We start from the raw sequence: 10,404 nt of genomic DNA, 5'->3' as shown, positions 1-10,404 counted from the left end.
GCAGAAATTCTGTAAACTAAACTTGCTTCTGACATCTCCCAACACTCCATGTACTTAAAAGAGAGAAAAGCATTGATGAATGCTGTTAGTAAAATGCTGTATAGATATAGAATATTATAATGTGTTGCTGGGCACTGAATAATGTTTTGATCTCAACAATTTTATGTTTTCTCTGCCCACATCCATCAGTAACATCCTTTTAAAAACATTTACTCCTCATAAAACTGTTCCCAAATAAATATTTTTACATAACATCAGCATTTGCCTAAAGCTAATATTCTGAGAGCTTTAATCCCACATTTCCACAAATATCTAAAGTGAGGCATTCAAAAGGAGAGGCAGAGTTTATCAATATTTTAAACTGTGCTCAAATACTTTTCATTTTGTCTGACTTATTTTTAGCTCAGAGTACTTGTTAAACTGTGATACTACTTAAGTATAAATCATAACCTTAAGAGATACGATGCAGTGAACCACTTATGAATGTATCATAATACCATGTAAGGCTGAGATGGAAATGTCATTACCAAAATATGATAGCATTTATCAGGATGAGTTTTAAGGGTGGCATAACAGCTTCACAGGAATCATGGCCTTGTGATGACTCCAGTATCTCATCATAAAGTAAATGTTGAAGTAAAAAAAAAACAAAAAACATTTAAAGTAGTGTTTGAGCTCTTTTGAGTAATATTTGTAATTTAGCTAAAAAGTACCATGTTTTGCCCTGGCCAGTTTGGTTCAGCGGTTAGAGCATCGGCCTGCGGTCCTGAGAGACCTGGGTTTGGTTCCCGCTAAGGGCATGTACCTCAGTTGCAGTTTGTCTCCGGCCCTGGTTGGTCGTGTGGGTGGCAGCCATTCGATGTGTCCCTTTCACGTCAATGTTTCTCTCTCTCTCTCTCTCTGTTCCTCTCTCCCTCCCACTCTACCTGAACAAAAAATGGAAAAATGTCCTCAGGTGAGGATAAAAAAAAAAAAGTACCATGTTTTTATAGATGAAGTTAAGAGGAGAGCTTAAATGACTTAACCAAGTCATAATTTCTAGCTATGTCCACTAGCAAAAAATGCTGCCTCCATAAGGCAACACAGAATAGCAGAGTGAGAATATGCTTATTATATAATATGTATTGGTAGATACATCACAGTCTAGGCTTAATGTATAGCAAAAAGGAGCAAAATGTTACCTTGGCTTATGTAAAGCCATTGTGAGATAATAAGGGTGTGTGATTTCATACCACATTGAAAAAAAATCACATATAGTGAAATAAATTAGACATATTATTTATATATGCTGCTTAGAACAGAGATAGAACAGTTTTAGAAGATTCTATTATTTCTGTATTCAGTAGTTTTTTTTTTTTTTTAAAGGGTGACGCTATCTCCAAACTTACCTAATCAGCTCCAAGGCCAAGAGATGAAATCTGTTAAGGTTTTCTATTGCAACTCCATGGAGTCCAAAGCCCAGTAGCTTTCTAGGGATCAATGGAATCACCACCGTCTCACCTTGGGGTCTCCTGGGAGACAATGCAGCTAATTTCTGAACTGAAAGGTATTCTTGATTTATTAAACATTACTTACCAATTGAATTTCTTTGCAGTTCCCCTATATCCTATCCATGAGTTGGTCAACCAGTGTGAGAATAATAGATAATTGATTCCCTGTGTCTCTTCAGAATCTTCTTTCTAATGGTCTTTGATTCTTCAATAGAGATTTGCTCTTCTTTGGTTTTTCTAATTTTAAAATTGCTTCAGTCTTTCTAAGTTGAAATTTCTTCAACAAACAGTTTTGTGATGCCTTCTATAGACACTTTCTTAGGTGCTGCAGTTGCTGAATGGTCTTTGGTCTCCGGGGCTTACAGCACGGGGAAAGATGAATATGTGCACAGTTGGCTTGATGGGTGTTAAAATATATGAACAAAGCCCTGGCTGGTTTGGCTCAGAGGTTAGAGCATCAGCCCATGAACCAGAGAGACCTGGGTTTGGTTCCTGCGGTTGCAGTTTGGCCCCGGCCCCGGTTGGGGTTGTGTGGGTGGCAACCAGTCGATGTGTCTCTCTCACATCGATGTTTCTCTCTCTCTCTTCCTCCCTCTCTCCCTTCTGCTCTATCTGAAGATAAATGCAAAGATGTCCTCAGGTGAGGATTAATTGTATATATATATATATATATATATATATATATATATACACATATATATATAAATATATATATATATATTTAACAAAATGCTAAGAGAACACTGGACAGTCAAGAACAACATCAGAGAAGAGCTCTCATTTGTGTTGGGTCTTGAAGGATGAAGAAGAATGTACCAGGTGAGGATGGTTTGGGGTGAGGGAGAGTTGTGGGCAGAGTATTCCAGAAAGAAAATGTGAAAGCAAAGATACAATCAGAGATTTGAGAATGAGACAATGTGGCTGAAGGATAGAGTATGTGGAATGGAGAGATCAGTGTGGGTAGACTAAGAAAGGCCTCGTGTATCCAGCTAAGATGTTTGGATGTAATACATGGGAGAGTGGTCTCCAAAATGGGGTGAGAATACCCTAGAGTTGTATGAGATAATACACTGGGGTGTGGGAGGAAAGTATGAAAACTTGGATTTCTATCTGAAAATATGACAGAGTACTTAGGGTTGACTAAGAAGTTACATGTGGACTGACATTGATGCCCTTATTTGCTCTGTATGTCAAACAGACAAGAAGAATTTATCAGGTACATCAAATTCTGAGAAAAGGGTTGAGATCCACAACATCAAAGGGGTATCCCTTACCCCCTCACTCATTCTTAAAGCAAACTGCAGCTTGTTAGCAGTTTATGTGTACCTAGTTAAATGGGGTTAAATGAATTTATGTATATTATCTAGTTTGACTACTCAAGGTCTCAGAAAATGGATAAATGCCTTGAAAAGACATGAGTAATACAAACATAAATTTTCACAAGACCCTTGCAAGATTCATGGATAATTTTGAGAAATGAGTATCATAATTTCATAAGCTCATCCAATGATAGACTCCATCTGTTTGTATATGTGGTTCTCTATGAGATGTATTCTGCAGCTCTGACAGCCATCAAACCAAACATGAAAATAAACTGCACTAGAACCAGATTTAAAATTGCTTTATCACAAGCTAATAAAAGTTTTAAAAAATTATAAAGCATATTCAACCACATTATTCTCACTAAATAACATTTTTGTGATAGCAGAAGATTTTGTCTATCAATAAGAAACAGAATATAGCTCGGCCGGTGTGGCACAGTGGTTGAGCATTAACCCATGTACCAAGAGGTCACCAGTTCGATGCCTGGTCAAGGCACATGCCCAGGTTGTGGGCCAAATCCCAGTGGGGGGCATGCAGGAGGCGGCCAATCAATGTTCTCTCTCAATCTCTCCCTCTCCCCTCTTCTCTAAAATCTATAAAGAAAAAAAAATAGATTAAAGTGTGTATTTCATCTTTATCTCACCCTTTAAAATTTCAATTTTTATGGTATATTTTATGTGTACAATATATTAATGCAGTTGTATATCACTATAATCTATAAATGTGTATGTGTGAGATAAGAAATGTTTTACTTACAGGAGTGTGTATGCAGAATGACGTCAGAGAGAGAGAGAGAGAGATTGAGAGAGAGAGAGAGACTGATTGATTGATTCCCAGGTTTATAGCTTGCCAGTCTGAATGGTATAACTGTTACTTAACATGAGGACATGGGATATTGAACAAGATACAGAGTTCAGGTTAGGACACGTTAAGTAGGAGGTGCCCAGAGGATTCTGGGAGATGACTAGTGGGTGTTTCAAATATATATCTGAGGCTCAGGAGAACTTGGAGATACAGATTTTATAGTAGCTTTAATTTTTCAATTTCTTATATCATGGTTTTGTAGCATTGTATTATTTATCATCTCAAGCATGTATGTTGTCTTCTTTATTAAAATGAAATTACTTTTAATGCAGGGGTTTATCTCTCTCCATTAGAATGGAAGCCCCATGAGGGCAAGAATTTTTGTCCATTCTGTTTACCGTTCCATCTCCAGTGTGAAGAACTGTGTCTAGGGCATAATAGATGGTAAATAAATATCTCTGAATGATTGAATGAATGCATAAATAAATAAAGGAACAGAATAGACTCATAAATGTCTTGATTTGAATCATCTTCCTTTCTATTTTTTAAAATTTAAATTGTAACATATTGTTTTATTTCTCTATAATTTAGCAACTCCATTTATAAAACTCAGTTTAATATAAGTTTATTGTGATACAGTTAGTTTGATACATACAAAAAGTTTTACTCTTTCAGCATCTAGGAGAAAAGTCCTTTCAATCTTATTTTAGCTTACAGATATACTAAAGGCCACAAACATATCTTACGTTAGTCTCCCAGAAATATTTAGGAAGGAAGGTTAAGTTTAGTCTTAAAAACAAAACCCAGTATTCATAAGCACAAGTAAGTAAATACAAAATACAAAATATAATAAAATAGAACAGGAGACCTAAAAATCAATTTCTTAAAGACCATGACTATCTGTACCACTGAAGCACTAATTATATGCTACATTTCAAGGCATTGCTAGAATAACATTTAACCAAATCAACAAATTAATTCTTGCCATTTCATGATATGTTTTTTCCCCCCATCTAAAATCTGAGAAGGGTAACTAGGAAAAATACCACTTAACCATCTCAGAGAAATCCAGCTGCTGGGAGTGTATGTTGGCTCCAGGGACTTAGATCAGGCCTCCTTACACAAGGATAATGGATGGAGAGTGAAATCTGTAGTGGTGGGAAAGTCAGGCCTTGAAACTCCCCAGACAATTGTGCTTGGGAGAAATGCTAACATGCTCTGCCATGCTACCATGTGTTTCTTTGTTCTTCAAGAACATCCATCCTGATCACCACTCATGAGTGCACATTTAGTTTCATCTCATAATCAGAAGTAAATACAGAATGCAGAATATGCTCCTAATGAGAGTCCACATAGGCCCCTTCAAAACTCTTCTCCCTCCTTTTATTTTCTTTGCTTTTTTTTTTTTCTCTCTTTTCACTTATGAGGATCTTATAGGATTAAACAAATTTTGGACAAGTCACAAACATCTCATGTTACGTGAAAACAAGTGTGTGCTTTTAATAGTAATAATGACAGGATCAGGGACAGGAGTATACATCCCTGAATACAGATCTTTGTGGTTATCTTCAGAATAGTGATATTTTTTGATGCCAGGTCAGACTCACCGTGGCTAAAGACTGAATTGGCAACATGCTGTTTGTTCATAATGAGTTCTAGCCTGCACCAAGTGGAACCAAGTACAAAGTACAAAATTTGTACGTTTAATGTACACAACTTGGTGAGTTCAGAGGTAACACTTTTGATCCCGACTGGTAGAGACCTCAGATACCAGAGGCAGAGCCCAGCTGACTTCTCACATCAGAATAGAGGGCTATGTATTTAAAGAATAAAATGAACTCATTTTTTAAAACAGCCCAGAAATAGTCAAATAGTTAAACAGATCATGGTTTGGTTATGTGATGGATTTTTTGGTAACTGGTAAAAAAAAAAAATCACATTAAAATACTTTAGGCTATGGAAAAATGATTACTTTAACATATTAAGGGACAAAGACAAGATTCAAAAGTTTTGAAATCTTGTATATCCAGGATGATGTCATTTGAGTAAAATGTTTCCATATGTTTCTATGCATAGAAAGTAAATAAATAACATTGGAGAAAATATTTTAAAATTATGGTATTCCTGGATTATAGGGAATTTCTATTCTCTTTTGTATGTATCTCTGTCTCTATCTCTTTATTAAGAGAGAGAGAGAGATTAATTTTAAGGTGTTGGCTCTTGCTATTGTAGGATGATTGTGGGGGCTCACAAGTCTGAAATCCAGAAGGCTGAAGGCTGAAGAGCTGATGTAGTTGTGAGGAGAATTCCTTCTTTGGGAAACCTCAGTCATTTTTATTAAAGGCTTCAACTCATTGGATGAAGCCCACCCAGATTATGAAGGGCAATTACTTTAATCACACCTAACAAATACCCTCACAGCAACATCTAGACTCATGCTTGACCAGACAACTGGGCATCATAGCCTAGACATGATGTTACATCACATAAAATTACATCACAGCTTTCAAGCAATTCCCAATTCTTCCTATTAGTTCTAGCAATAGGCAGATTTCTCCCTTAGGTATTCACTTCCTTCTGCATTCAGTCCATGTACTTTTCAGGCACATTTTCTTTTTCCCAGCAACAGTGAAAGTCCAGGTGAGGTGAGATGAGATGACCTGGATGATCTTAGCAGTGCCGGTGGATTTTAGAATTCTTGCCTGGAGTGCTAGGTTAGGAGCCCTTCTCCAGTGTAGAGTGGGGTACAGATGGAAAACCTGGAACTGATACTGCAAAAGAAGCTTGTCTCAGGAAGCCTGACACCATGGAAGGCAGAACAGATAGAAAGAGACTGCTGAGATAGCCTTCAGCCCTGAATTAAACCAACCCTAACCTGTGTCCTTCCTCTGGATTTTCAGTTACACTAACTCTTATATTTCAACCATGTTTCTGCTAATGCACAGTTTTCCCCCCAGTTTTTCAACAAAAAGGAATAACTTTTCTTTTCTTGTTTCAACTGTCACTTTATTGCAAGATAGTAGAATTAATTACAAATTTAAACTATAACCTGGTAGTCTTTAGTCAGGTACCAAATTTTATTGAAAGTAAACTGCTTATTCAAAAGTGATCATGGAACAACTCAAAATGCAGAGTAAGAAGGACAAGAAACATCTCAATGACCAATAGATTGTTTTAATTCTCTAGATGAAACTCAAGATTTTTATTTTTCTTTATTTTACTTTTCCCCCATCAACATTTATCCCCCCTATACCCTCTTCCATGTCCCATCACCTCTCCCCCCTGCAATTACCACAAGCTTTTCATTTTTAGGTGGGGTAAACTGTAACTCCAGTAGACAGTGGTATAGAAAGGTTTTGTCACACAGCCTAGATTCCATTTAGTCAGTCAACTATTTCTAGCTGTCAATCAGGGTAGATGCACAGAACTGGCTGTGCTTGAGCCTTCTTTGCAGTTTTAGATCTGCAATGCACTTGGCAACTGTCTCCTTTTCCCACTGTGCAGAGATGCTCTGCCTCATGTGCCTCTCTACCCATTTTATCATGTTCTCTTGTTCTTTTGATGAATCATATTCTGCACAAAGATACGACAGTCCAGACAATTCTTTGCCTCCTTGTGTACTCTATGCAGCTGTTGCTGGTAAGTAACCTTCCAGGCCATAGAAATGTTATTCCTTTGGGCATGAAAGAAGTAATGGCACTTTTGAGCCAGTTCCTGCTGTGGCTTTACTTTATGGATATTTTTCATGGGAGCTTGTTTTGCTTCTTCTAGTTGGACAATTTTTTGCTCATTGAGTTTATCGGCAAATTCCCCAATTGAGGCACCATATTTTTTTAATCACATAGACAATCGACCTTATTGTTGATATGGCAGAGATAGTCTATGGGGTAATCGCATATATATCTTTGGATAGAAAATATAAGATAAGCCCAGTTCCATGCACATAGGGTCCTGTTACCCTGGCTTTAGGGTAAAGGAACTGAAAGAATTCCTCAGGGATCAGCCCATGATGAATGTTTCCTCCACATTCAGGAAGAGGTGGTACAGGAGCAAGACTTGGCTGCTCAGCGTGAAAGATCCATGTTGAATGCAATACACCCAGATTAAGGATGGCTGTGTTCTTCAGAGAGGGGACTGTGGTGGTAGCAGAAAGTACTGCCTGAGACAACATGGTCAGTGAGGGTCTGCTCTGCGATCTTGGTGTTCCAGTGACCTGGATGGGGGAATTTGTCAGAGGCAAATGGTCTTTCACAAATCTTTAGGGATTACTTTTTTATAATAAGAAAGTAATGACTATACTCATTAATTCTAAGACAAACTTTTTATTGCATTTAAAAATATCTGAAATTAGATGTGTCATGGCATGTCATTTAACAGAATTTTCTTTTTTAGTGTATATAAAAAATAATGGTGTATAATATTCAATAATATTTTAGACTTGATAAAAACATGATGTTTTAAACTTGATTAAGTTATTTTCAAGGAAGATGGAATGTAAGTGCCCAGGACCCTTAGAAGGATACGGCACATACTCCTGGGACCATATGGTGACCTAGCTGCTCCTACATTTTTGGAATGGTCCAGGAAGAAATCGATACTCTAGAACTTGGCATTGCTCTACTATTTAAGAGTGATATAAACTAGACTGATGTAGAACACTTAGCTCACCATACTGAAAACAGAAGCAAATCTTTTCATTTTAAAGAATCTATAGATCACTGATTTTAATAGCCTAGCAATCGATGAGTTTCCTATGTCTGTTTACTTTTTTTTGGACTCTATGATTTGGTATTACTTTTAGTTTCAAATGGCTTCAACTCCCCTATTAATGCTCTTAAAAGCTCTTGCAACAACTAGGGTTGGCAAGGGTGTGGAGAAAAGGGGACTGTAGGACACTGCTGGTGGGAATGCAGACTGATGCAGCCACTATGGAAAACAATATGTTGTTACCTCAAAAATTGAAAATTGAACTGCCATTTGACCCAGTGATCCCAGTTCTAGGAATATACTCTCAGAAGCCTGAAACACCCCTCAGAAAGAATATATGTACCTCATGGATGTACCCTATTCCTCAGACTGTTATGTTCATTATATTCCACAAATAAGTGAGATCATGTAGTATTTGTCTTTTTCTGCTTGGCTTGTTTAGCTTAGGATAATACTTTCCAGGTCTCTCAATGTCATCTCAAAGGATAAAAGATCTTTCTTTCTTACAGCTACATAGTATTCCATTGTGTATATGTACCACTGCTTTTTTTATCCATTTGTCTACTGATGGACATTTGGGCTGTTTCCAGATCTTAGCTATTGTAAATAGTGCTGCTCCAAACATGAGGGTACATATATTCTTTCTGATTGGTGTTTCAGGCTTCTGAGAGTATATTCCTAGAAGTGGCATCACTGGGTCAAATGGCAGTTCAATTTTTAATTTTTTGAGGTAACACCATATTGTTTTCCATAGTGGTTGCACCAGTCTGCATTCCCACCAGCAGTGTACTAGAGTCCCCATTTCTCCACACCCTCGCCAACACTTGTTGTTTGATGATTTGTTGATGGTGGCCATTCTGACAGGTGTAAGGTGATACCTCATTGTTGTTTTAATTTGCATCTTTCTGATGATTAGTGATGTTGAGCATTTCGTCATATGTCTCTTGACCATTTGTATGTCCTGTTTGGAGAGGTGTCTATTTAGTTCCTCTGCCCATTTTTTAATTGGGTTCTTTGTCTTTCTTTTGTTGAGTTGTATGAGCACTCTATATATTGGAAATTAACCCCTTATCTGATGTATCATTGGCAATGATGCTCTCCCATACAGTGGGTTGCCTTTTCATTTTGATGGTTGTTTCTTTTGCTGTGCAGAAGCTTTTGAGTTTGTTGTAGTCCCATGTGTTCACTTTTCCCTTTGATTCTGTTGCCTTAGGTGATGTATCAGTGAGAATTCTGCTGTGCATGATGTCCAAAATTTTGTGGCCTGCATTTCCTTCTATGGTTTTTATGGATTCATGGGCCACATTTAAGTCGTTTATCCATTGAGTTTATTTTTGTGTATGGTGTAAGTTGATGGTCTAGTTTCATTTTTTTTGCATGTAGCTGTCCAATTTTCCCAATACCATTTATTAAAGAGGCTGCCTTTACTCCATTGTATGTTCTTGCCACCTGTTGAATATTAATTAAGCATCATGTTTTGGGTTCATTTCTGGTTTTCTGTTCTATTCCATTGATCTATGTGCCTGTTCTTGTGCCAGTACCAGGCTGTTTAGATTACAGTAGCTTTGTAGTATAACCTGATATCTGGTATTGTGATCTCTCCTACATTGTCCTTCTTTTTCAAGATTGCTGTGGCTATTCAGGGTCTTTTTTGGTTCCATAGGAACTTTTGAAGTATTTGTTCTAGTTCTGTGAAATATGTCGTTGGTATTTTGATGAAGATTGCATTGAATCTATAGATTGCTTTGGGTAGTACAGACATTTTAATGATGTTTATTCTTCCAATCCATGAACAAGGTATGTGCTTTCACTTTTTTATATCTTCCTCTATTTCTGTTTTCAATGTCCTATAGTTTTCTGCAAATAGGTCCTTTACTTCTTTGGTTAAGTTTATTCCTAGGTATCTTAATATTTTGCCGTGATGGTAAATGGGATTGTTTTTTCAGTTTCTCTTTCTGTGAGTTCATCATTGGCGTATAAGAATGCCATAATTTCTTGACATTGATTTTGTATCCTGCTACTCTGCCAAATTCATTTATTAAGTCTAGTAGATTTTTGATGGAGTCTTTAGGGTTTTCTA

The 10,404-nt window shown here is 37.0% G+C and overlaps 1 pseudogene; it reads right to left on the bottom strand.

The window, feature by feature from the left end:
• Positions 1 to 7,021: 7,021 nt before the first annotated feature.
• On the bottom strand, positions 7,022 to 7,788 carry LOC118619269 (annotated as a pseudogene).
• Between the last annotated feature and the right edge of the window lie 2,616 nt (positions 7,789 to 10,404).

Source organism: Molossus molossus, unplaced genomic scaffold, assembly GCF_014108415.1.
Source record: "Molossus molossus isolate mMolMol1 unplaced genomic scaffold, mMolMol1.p scaffold_m16_p_6, whole genome shotgun sequence".
In the NCBI taxonomy this organism is placed as follows: Eukaryota; Metazoa; Chordata; class Mammalia; order Chiroptera; family Molossidae; genus Molossus; species Molossus molossus.
This window is presented reverse-complemented; position numbering and strand designations above follow the sequence as displayed.